The sequence below is a fragment of the Schistocerca gregaria genome, chromosome 3 (assembly GCF_023897955.1).
Source record: "Schistocerca gregaria isolate iqSchGreg1 chromosome 3, iqSchGreg1.2, whole genome shotgun sequence".
In the NCBI taxonomy this organism is placed as follows: domain Eukaryota; kingdom Metazoa; phylum Arthropoda; class Insecta; order Orthoptera; family Acrididae; genus Schistocerca; species Schistocerca gregaria.
Genome location: NC_064922.1, coordinates 594,313,830 through 594,325,518, shown reverse-complemented (window position 1 = coordinate 594,325,518; position 11,689 = coordinate 594,313,830). Strand labels below are relative to the sequence as shown.

General features: G+C 37.7%; 1 pseudogene; it reads right to left on the bottom strand.

Moving 5' to 3' along the window:
* Nucleotides 1-4,727: 4,727 nt before the first annotated feature.
* LOC126356545 (5S ribosomal RNA) lies at nt 4,728-4,844 on the bottom strand (annotated as a pseudogene).
* Nucleotides 4,845-11,689: the final 6,845 nt, after the last annotated feature.

Sequence of the window (11,689 nt, the reverse complement as noted above, 5' to 3'; positions counted from 1 at the left end):
GCCAGCGGCATGAGTCATTGCATATTGTGTCTTTGTTGGCGCGCGTCGTTAATGGGATTTGGAGACCTAATTTCTACAAATTCACCTTGTCGAGAGGGCCCTGCTCCGTTTGAATCCCGCCAGTTCTGCTGCAATTCAGGTCTGTCGTTACGATCATATCGTGTGTCGTCATGTCGGTAGATTCCATTGTTTCTTTCTTGTCGGTCACATGGTGGAGAATTTCTCCCCGAGTCGTAACTGCGTGCTGGACCGTTGCGTCTAAAGTTATTCTGTCTCCCTTGATTATAATTATTTTGGTTTCCATATTGTCTGTTTCTCTGTCTCTGTGACAGTCATTACCGCGGAGAGGTGATCTTTCCCTGTAATAATTACTACTCTGCCAACGATTGTCATACAGGTGTTGTCTGTTTTGGTCACGATTTACGTTGTACGAATAGCCTTGTGGTGTATTATTTCTGTCATCGCGGAATTGTGACAGGTGTGACCTGTAATTGTTGTGCTCCTGTTTTCGCGTTCCGCGATTGTCAGTTTCAATTTCGAGTTCTTGTAACAGTCCCTGAAAAGCTTCAATGTCGTCTTTGCATCGTCCTGCTAAAATAATCTATCGTAAATGTTCAGGTAATTTGATTAAGTAAATGCGGATGAGTTCTGAGGGGCTGTATGGGTTTGAAAGATACTGATTCTTATGCAACATGCCTTCAAAATATTTGACAAGACTGGAAAATTCAGATTGTTCGAAATGTTTCATCATTATGATGCTATGTTTTACTCGGTCTTGTGTAGCTGGAGACCAATATGCTGAGAGGAAGGCATGATAAAATTCTCCTTCACTGTGACAATCGTGAATGACCGATCGCATTCTTACAACTGGTTCATTCTCCAAGTAGCTACACACTTAATTCTAATCTGTGCTCTAATGACCAGTTGGGAGGAAAACAATGAGAGAATTGATGGAGCCACGCTTGTGGATGAATGTCGTTGCCAGAATTCTTAAATGTTTTGAATTTACGTACAGTAATGAACAGCTTATAGTCAAAATCATCGTGTCGGCGGGTAGCATATCGGTCATTGTTACGTCGCGTCGGCGGTTCCATCTCAAAATTCGGTGCACCTTGCCAATTTCTTTCATAATTTCCGAAATGCCCTGTGTTATTATTTTGTGGCTTTTCCGTATTTCTAGGTCCCTCTTCCCGTGTTGGAGCGCGAGTGTTCTCTGAAATACGCAATTCTTGTATTACCTGTGTCAGCTGATCTTGCACTTCCCGGATTTTTCTTTGGTGTTGTGTATTAATTTGATTCTGATTTTGTTTGAATTTCCTAATTTGTTTGCACTCTTCTGTATCATTCAGATCATCTTCTACCTTTGTAGATAAGTTAATGAACTGATCTGAAAGTTCGGCTACTTTCTCCGATAGTGAACACATTTCCTCAGTGTGTTTTTCTGAACCAAGTTTCAGAGTGTCCATTTGTGTTGAAATCGAATCTACTGTGTCCTTTAAGTTTTCCTGAGTTCTTGCAAGTTGCGTAACCGAATCGGTGGATGCAACCGAGTCCATTTTAGCTTGCAAGGTGTCGTGATTTTCACGAACAATAGTTTGCAGTTCTTTTATAGCTGCTTCATGATTCTGTAATGCATTTTCAAGCCAGGAAAAAATAGGTTGAAAATGCTCAAAAATTTGTGTTTTTACCTCATTACAGATTTTTTGGCATTTCGATTCAATGTTATGTAACTCAGTAGTTAAATCTTCACGTGTTTGTTCAAGTGCGGTGTCTAACTTTTGAAGCTTTTGTTCCATTGTGTCTAACTTTTGAAGCTTTTGCTGTGTTTGTCTCTGATTTTGTTCCATTGTGTCTAACTTTTGAAGATTTTGTTCCATTTGTTTCTGATTTTGTTCAAGTGTTGTATCTAACTTTTGTAGCTTTTGTCCCATTTGTTGCATTAACTGTAATAACAGTGCACTGGTGTCTGAAACATGTTCCTCAGTGCTTTTCGGCAGTGAAGTTGCACCGGCAACATTCACATTTTGACAAGAAGAAAATGTGTCTTGACTTATTTTAGAAAACGGTGAGGACCCAAAACCTGTATGTGCAGTATTTGCAAGATTGTGTCCTGTCATTCCCGATTCCTGAGGCGAGCTGTTGCCGACCGATCGATCGATAACGCTTCCCTGTTCACTAATTGTTTCACTGCCTACACCATTATTTGCAACCCGCTCCATTTCCCTATGCACAATTACCAAATTACTACTTTGAACATTAGTTAATTCATTACATGGTGGCGCTAATACACTGCTTCCGTCTTCACTGTCATTTCTCAGTTTACTTTGGAGCCTAGTATTACGTTTTTCACACGCCATTATTGTCACAATACTTCACACGACAACACAAAAAATGCACAATTTGAAGAGCAAAAATAAGAGAACACATTAACATATCACTGAAAATAATATCAAGTTAATTGCAAGCGCAGCTGCGAAATACTTCGTGCAAAACTACATGCATGCCACAACTACTTTACTGTACAACAATGAAAGACTGCAACTACAAAGGAAATTCTCTCTATGATTACGCGCTAGCAATACACAAAAGCTACACTAATTACACAAACTACAAGGAAAAAATCAGAAGATTCCAGTGAGGTATCCTCGGCTAAGAGTCGACATATGAAACGTCCCCTTTGAAGAATTATACACGACTGTGCTTAAACTGACACACAATACTTTTAGCGCAACGCAATCTGACTTCCAAAAATCCCTACGAAAGAATGGCCCTGACTAACATTAACCTATATGTTTCACAAATCACTTACCTCACAAAAATCTTCGTTACTCGAACTACTGCAATACAGCGAGTGCCACTACTGCCAGCTAAATAAAAGATTCAAACTATGGAAGGCACTAACTATTGATAGGTATAGTTAGCAAATGAAAGATTTTAATAGAGAACAAACAATGTATTTACCTTAGTAGTCATAATATATACATCACTTCATGACACCAATTCTTACAAATTTCAAAACTCTGCCATCTCTCTACCCACGTCCACCACTGCTGGCGGCTCACCCACAACTGCGCAACGCTACGCGCTGTTAGCATCCAGCTGCCGCTGCCCAACACTGCAATGGCAGACAACAATGCAAACCAGCCACAGACTGCACACGGCACAGCCAGTGATTTTTATACAGAGTGCTACGTGGCGGCGGCGTTACCAATAAAAAAACCTAAACAGCCTACTTACAATTTCTATGTTTAGATAATCACAGTACTTGCTTTAGTTTCCAGTATTGCAATGCACTGTACTGAATAGAACAAAAAGTACATGCAACTTAACATTATTCAGATTGCTTATCTTTATTCTGTTTGTAACTTCAGCTATTTTAATCTACCTTTGCTATTGGTTTTAAGTGAGGAGGATGATCTAAAAAATAGATATTACTTTCAGATGCATAAATATAGTTGTTTTTCAGGAATACTAGTGATGAGAGATATGATACTGCAAGAAGAATTTGACAGAGCCACTGAAACACCTAAGGTGAAACAAGATCCCTTGAATACATGATATTCTCTTCGAAGTTTGAGATCATTTTGAGAGCTAATCATGACAAAATTATTCTGCTTTTTGTGCAAGCTCATGAGACAGGTGAAATATCCTCAAATTTCTGGAAGAATGTAATAATCCCAATTCCAAAGAAGGCTGGTGCTCACAGGTATGAATAGTACCAAACCAACAGTTTAACAAGTCATGGTTGCAAAACTGACACAAATTATTTACATAATATTGAAAAAAGTGGTAGAACCAACCTTGGGGAATGTCAGTTTTGGTTCCAGAGAAATGTAGGAACAAACAAGGTAATACTGGGTCTACAACTTATCTTACAAGATAGGTGAAAGGTAGGAAAATCTATGTTTATAGCATTTATAGACTTAGAGAAAGCTTTTGATACTATTGACTGGAATACACTCCTTGATGTTCTGAAGGTGGATGGGGTAGAGAAAGGGTTATTTACAAGTTGTACAGAAATTAAACTGCAGTTATAAGAGTCAAATAATTAAAAAAAGGAGATGATACATGAGAAAGGAGTGAGACAGGTTAGTAACGTATCTCCCATGTTATTCATTCTGCACATTGAGCAAGCAGTATAGGAAACCAACAATAAATTTGGAAAGGGAATTAAATTTCAGGGAGAAGAAATAAAAACTTGAGATTTGCCAAAGATATTGCAATTTTGTTAGACAGAGCAAAGGACTTGGTAAAACAAGTATGGATGGTGTCTTGATAAGATATTATAGGATGAATGTAAAAAAGTTCATCATGGTTAATGGAATGTAGTCAAATTACATCAGGTGATGCTGAGGGAATTAGGTTAGAAAATACAGTATTAAAGATACTAGCTGAGTTTTGTGATTTGGGCAACAAAGTAAGTGATGTTAGCCACAGCAGAGAGGAAATAAAATGCAGATTGGTAATAGCAACAAAAGCATTTCTGAAAAAGAGGGATTTCTTAACACCTAATATCACTGAAAAAGCACTCCATCTTCAGGCCACAAGTAGCCCATCGGGACCATCCAACCGCCATGTCATCCTCAGTTGAGGATGTGGATAGGAGGGGCGTGTGGTCAGCACACCGCTCTCCCGGTTGTTATGATGGTTTTCTTTGGCCGAAGCCACTACTATTCGGATGAGTAGCTCTTCAAGGGGCATGACGAGGCTGAGTGCACCCCGAAAAATGGCAACAGCACATGGCGGCTGGATGGTCACCCACCCAAGTACCAGCCATGCCCGACAGTGCTTAACTTCGGTGATCTCACGGGAACCGGTGTATCCACTGTGGCAAGGCTGTTGCCTAATGTCACTGAAGTATTAGTAAATCTTTTCTCAATATATGTGTCTGGAATGTAGGAAAGAAAAATGTTTACATTAAGCAGTTCAGACAAGAAGAGAGTAGAAACTTTTGAAATGCAGTGCTACGGAAGAAAGTTTAAAATTAGATGAATAGATTAAATAACTAATGAGGTGGAGCCGAATCAAACTGGAAAAAAAAAAGAAATTTACGGCACAATGTCACTAAGAAAAGATCAACTGACAGTATGTAACCTGAGGTATTAAGGAATAGTCATTTTGGTAATGGACATAAGTAAGGAGCAGAAAAATTGTAGGAGGAGACCAAGAAGGTTCAAATGGATGTAGGCTGCAGTAGTTATGCAGAGATGAAGAGGCTTGTACATGACAGATTAACACGGAGAATGCATCAGGCCAGTGTTTGGAATGAAGACCATAACAACAACAACAACAACAACAGTTTTTCTCCCATTTTGTAACCCATCTTTCTTCCCCTTATTGTGGTGTAGATTATGTTTCATGTGTCCTCAGCTCCACATGGCATCAATTAGCACAGCTGCAGTAGGTTCATTTTGTAAAGACTTCACAAAGGAAGATACTGTGGTAATAGTGGGTGGGGCAGAGTGACCTGGTAAAGATAGCTTCAGCAATGAAACATACTGGTGTTGGGCATGCATCTGTTCTGAGGCACCATGACCAGCCTCATTTATACTCTTGTGTTAGGGGAGTTAATTTAGAGGTGGAATGGCTGTTTGGATCAGATATGTGGTCTCATATCAGTGTAGATCCTGTTGACTTTGTCAGCAGGTGGGACTATACTAGGCATGGCTTTCACCTCAGCGGGAAAGGGCTAATAGCAAATAGCTTTGGGGGGGAGGGGGGGGGGGGGGGGGGGGTTGGGCACTGTCACAAGTTGTAAAATACCAGTGGTTACAAGTGACAGATCAGCAGTTTTTAGTGTAGGGAGGGCAGAAACAAAAGATGCTCAGAGACAGGCACAAAACGACATTCGCATTGACAAAACAGGCAGCCACAAAAGCAAATTTTAATGTACACAATTAATGCAGACAGCCTCTGATTGAAACTAGAGGTACTCAAAAATTGGCAGGAAAATTAGGTTCATCCAGATGTAATTCAGCCACTGTACAAAATTAGTTATCACTATTGCACCAGAATATCTGAGGACTAAGGGGTAAGCTTAATGAGTTGCTTATTTGTGTTGAAGAATTAGAGTTAAGCAAACCAGTTGATATAACTACCTCTCTGAACATTGTGTGACCACTGGTATAGATATGTTAAATGTTATAGGATTCAAGTTAGTTTCTTATTTCTGTAGAGAAAATATGGAGAAAGGAGGAGTTGTCATATTTGTCAGAAACTCTTTTGATTTCAAGAATACTGATGATAAATTTTGCTCAGAGCAGCACTTAGAAGCTTGTGCAACAGAAGTAGTATTTCACAATAAGTCCTTTATAATAGTAGGTATATACAGATCACCTTCTGAAAATTTTAACCTCTTCATAAAAAATGTGGAAGCTCTGCTGTCTCATCTCATAGTATTCAATTTAGTCCCTGTTGTGAACTTTGCTACTAGGATATGTAAATGCTCTGAGACTGCTATTGATGATGTCTTTACAGACAAATCTAGGGAAAAAAGTCATCTCACAAAACCATCTATTAAATCTGAGTACAGGAGGGTAATACATAAGTCAAAAATTGAGAAATTCAGGAAATTGCTCAAAGATATGAACTCGATAGATGATTGCAATATGTCCGACTCAAGTGGAAAATACAAAGCATTCATTAATAAAGTTGCCTCCACTTTTAAAAACTGTTTTCCTCTAAAGGTAACTCAAATCACAAAGAAGTCAAAAAATAAACTGTGGATTACACAAGGAATAAAGATATCATGTCGGACAAAAAGGAGACCATATGTACTATCTAAGAACAGATCTGATGTTAGAATTATAATGTATTACAAAGAATACAAAATATTGAAGCAAGGAATCCAGAAATTGAAGCAGCTTTATTATGAGAAAAAGATAATTACATCAGGTAAAAAAGTAAAAACTGTATGGGATATTGTGAAGACAGAGACAGGTGGGCCCAAAAAGGAAGAGGAACAGATAGCCCTAAAAATAAATGAGACTTTGGTAACAAGTACATGTAGTGTTGCAAACCTCTTAAACAACTGACAGCTTGGGGTTATCAGTTTCAGTGAACAGTGCAATGGAGTATCTGAGACCAGCCTTTAGAAATAACTTCAGTAAAGTGGAAATGACACATACATCTCCCAAAGAAGTAGCATCCATAATGAACTCCTTATAATCTAATTATTCCAGTGGGTATGATTGCATACCAACAAAGTTAATCAAAGAGTCCCCATGCGAGTTGAGTTCTATCTTAAGTTATTTGTGTAATCAATCTCTTATCAGCAGAACATTTCCAGACTGGCTAAAATATGCTGAAGTGAAGCCTCTTTACAAGAAGGGGGATGAAGAGATACCATCAAACTATTGTCCAATTTCACTTTTGCTGGCTTTCTCAAAAATATTTGAAGATGTGTTCAGGAGTCTCCTTAAGCATCTGACTGCAAATAATATATAGTCCAAGTCACAGTTTAGATTTCTTAAAGGTTCTGATATAGAGAAAGCTATTTACACTTACAGTGTGAATGTACTTAATTCATTAGATAATAAATTAGAGATTACTGGCATTTTCTGTGACCTGTCAAAAGCCTTTGACTGTGTGAACCACAGCATTCTCTTAAGTAAATTAGAACATTATGGTGTCACCGGCAATGCTGCAAAATGGTTTGAGTCTTGTCAATCTAACAGGAAACAAAGGGTGTCATTGCGAAATACCTGTGCAGTAAGCAGTCAGTCTTCATCTGACTGGGAATTAATTACACGTGGTGTTCCTCAATTTTCCATCTTGGGTCCATTGCTTTTTCTAGTGTACATTAATGACCTCTCATCTGTTACATTTGCCAGATGCTAAGCTTCTTTTGTTTGCAGATAATACAAGCATTGCAATAACTAGCAAGTCAAGTACAGATTTAGAAATAGTGGTTTATCAAATTTTCACTAATTCACTGTCATTAATCTTTGACAAGACCCACTATATGCAGTTCAGAACTGGTAAGAGATTTCCTTGTAGCATGAGTATAACATATGAAGACATGCAGATCAAAGAGATTGACAGTGTTAAATTTCTGGTATTATAACTCGATAATAAATTCAGTTGGGATGGACATATCATAGAATTGCTTAAGCGCCTAAACAATTCTGTATTTGCTGTAAGAATGATGTCAGATGTAGGAGATATAAATATAAAAAAACTTGCATACTTTGCTTACTTGCATTCTATTATGTCATATGGGATCATATTCTGACACAACTCATCAATCCGAGCAAAAGTTTTTAGGGCACAAAAGTGTGTGATAAGAATCATTTGTGGTGTAAATTCAAGAACATATTGTATAAACCTGTTCAAGGAACTTTGTAGTCTAACCACTGCTTCTCAGTATATTTATTCCTTAATGAAATTTGTTGCAAGTAATGCATCTCTATTTCCAACCAATAGTTAAACACATAGTACCAATACTAGGAATAAGAACAATCTATATAAAGACCTAAAAATTACTTACCTAGGTCCAAAAAGAGGTCCAATATTCAGGGGGACACACTTTCAATGGACTGACAGCAACCATTAAAAACTTGGTTTCAGATAAAGCACAGTTTAAACAGAATTTGAAAGACTTTTTGAAAGGCAACTCCTTTTACTCCATATATGAATATCTTAACAGAGAGTGTTAAGCCAGCTTAAGTAAAAATGTATGCTAGATTTCAGTTTTGACAGCACTTGGTCACAACAGTCAAGATTATGTATTTTGTGTATGATAAATTTATCAATAGTGCACAACAGTGTTTCATTCTGACAGCGTTTTAATTCTGTAAATATTAGCTGTTCCAATTTATTGCATTGTATTAACCTATTTCAACTATCTCCTGACAAATGATAAGGGTAGTAAGTATTATATTCAAATGCTTTATGTTTTTATGTTATACTTTCTGACATGTTCTACACCCACAAGAATCATCTCATTTTTTGGGTCTAGGGAACAAAAACTGAGTCTAATCTAATCTAATCTAAAAGCTCCAATGTGAATACTTTCCGAAATCAGAATTTACCAGTTCTGTTTCTTGTGAACTCACAGTGACACAAGGTTGATCATTTTGCTACATATTCTCAACAAAATTCACGTTTGGGTACACCATGCTGTTCCTAATGTACGGAATGAACTACTGAAAGATGAGACAGGAGGTTCATCAAGAATGAGACTTCAGGTTCAGACAAGAAAGGAAACAACTGTAAAATACAAGTGGTGGCTGACCAGTACAAAGTTACAAACAATGGCGAGGACTTTTTTTAATTTAGAGGTAGACAAAGGAAATGCCAGAAACAGTGGTATGAATGAGAGAAAGCTAAGAAACAAATGAAAGAAGAAACAAATTGTGAATGCAAAAGGAACTAAAGAAATTAAAAAGCAATAACAGAAATTTCAAGGTCAGTAAGGAGGATGAGAAGAGAACATTTTTGATAGCACTTGGCAGGCACTTATAAAACTGAGGTATTTTACTAAATGTGTAAGTTAGAAGCCCCTGTCTTGAAACTTTTGTGCTGGGTATCGTAGTCTTCTTGTTGCCACCTTTGTTCTTTGGAAACTTCATTTAACTTCACAGCAATTGCTGTCATAATTGTCAGCAACTACATGTAATTGACTATTAGCATGTGTGTAAAATTGATTGGAAATCTAGGAGCAGCATTAAATGGTAAAGGATTATGAATTTAAGGGCTTAAGAGCTGCTTGCAATTTAATTATTGAACTCTTCTCAATGTTCTGGCAAACTAGGCACCTATGCTGCTGTGTGTAGTTAGAGAATTGCCTACACTTTTGAAAAGAAAAAAAAAAAAAAAAAAAGGAAAGTAGGAAGATAATGCTTAAGAAAACATAATAACCATTTTGGCATTCACACTGGTTTTAGAAAGCCCCAGGAAACTAAAATCATCATTGTTGGATGGGATTTGAATCCTGCCCCTTCCAAATGTGAGTCCATACCATTCAGTCTATGCTTAGTGGACCATAATAATGGATCATTATGCACATTACATTCAACAAGTGTTTATTCACCTACTGGACTGATTTCCTTTGTGCATCATTCTTGACAAGCCTTTTCACTATCTGATCCCTTTTATTCAGCTGCCTCATGAAGGGTTTCTCCAAGGGCCTTATGTCAGAACTGTTCTTGAAGAACGTCTCAAGCCAGTTTTGCATCATCTTTGGGTACTGCTGTGGGTACAATTGTCTATAGGTTTCCTGGAACCAGACTTCAGACACTCCACATTTGAAAATGACAAGCTTTTAACAGAACAAGTGCATGGGTGACATATTGCACAATCTGTCCCAAACTAAATAATTAGTTTGACATAGTACACACAATCAGGTACACACAACAAACCAGTAAATAAATTAGAAGCACATTCATGATACTACCCGTTTTAGCCCCAAGGATACTAACTGCTGTTTGCATACATGTGCAGCTTGAACTCAGTACCAATCTGCTAATTTAGTAATTTACATGACTGTGTTTGCAAATATATCTTTTTAATCACAAGAAAGAGTCCCGAATAGATCTAGGAATTTTTTCATTCCCTAATTGTAGGTATTGTAGGTTTTATCAATTTTATCATATTTTACTGTCCATGTTTTGTTTTGTTTCCCATGTATTTTTCTTCCTAGCTTAAACTCATCTCTATGCCTACCTTACTGTATTTGTTAACATTTCAAGACAACTTTTAAATTATCAAGAATCTGTAGAAGACTTTCAAGACTATCAACAATCAATACCAGTGGGTCCATTCACAGACCCCAATGTACACTATGTGATCAAAAGTATCTAGACACTCCTATGTAATGCAGAATTGATCCTAGATGTCAAGAGAAGTGAATCAACCAGTCTGACCGGTTCCTGTCCAGTGCTAGCAATATTCATTGTTTCTACCAGCTCTTTTTTGTATTAATTTGTTTTTAATGACACAGCTACCAAACAACATTGTTATAAGTGGAGAAAACTCCTGCCAAATTGAGGACTACAGCTTTTGGATATTTGTTATATAGAACTTCAACAACTTTTTAAAAGATACAGTTTGTGTTGACAGTAGAGAAGCAGTAACAAGACAATAGGTTGCTCAGGAGAGTTCAGTGACTTTGAAGGTGGCTTGTAATCTGATGTCACTTGAGTAAAAAATCCATCCTGGACATTCCAGTCCTTTTTAAACTGCCCAAGCTGACTGTTTATAAGGTGACTGTAAAGTGGAAATGCAAAGGAATAACAACAGTTAAACCAAGAGCAAGCTGACTTCATGTACTGAAGGACAGGAAACGTTGAGCATGCAGAGGGTAACAGTGAAAATTGCATGAAAGCAGCAGAAGGAATCACTTGTGAATTCCAAAGTGCTACCAGCAGTCCAGTTAGCACAGTGATTGTACATAGGGAGTTAACAAGAATGGAGTACAATGGCCAAGCAGCTCTTTCTGTCGTCAGTTAGAGGCAACATTTGAAGTGGTGTAAAGAGTGACACCACTAACAATGGATGCCTGAAAATGAGTGATTTTGAGTTTTGAATCATGTCATACCTTGCACAAACATGATGGAAGGGTTTGGGTTTTTTGAATGCCTGAAGAATTTTACATGCCATCAAGTGTAGCATCAGTGGTGCTGTACAGAGGTGGTGATGTTACACTGCGGGAGTATTTCTTGTGGTTAGAGTGCCCCCTTATTGCACA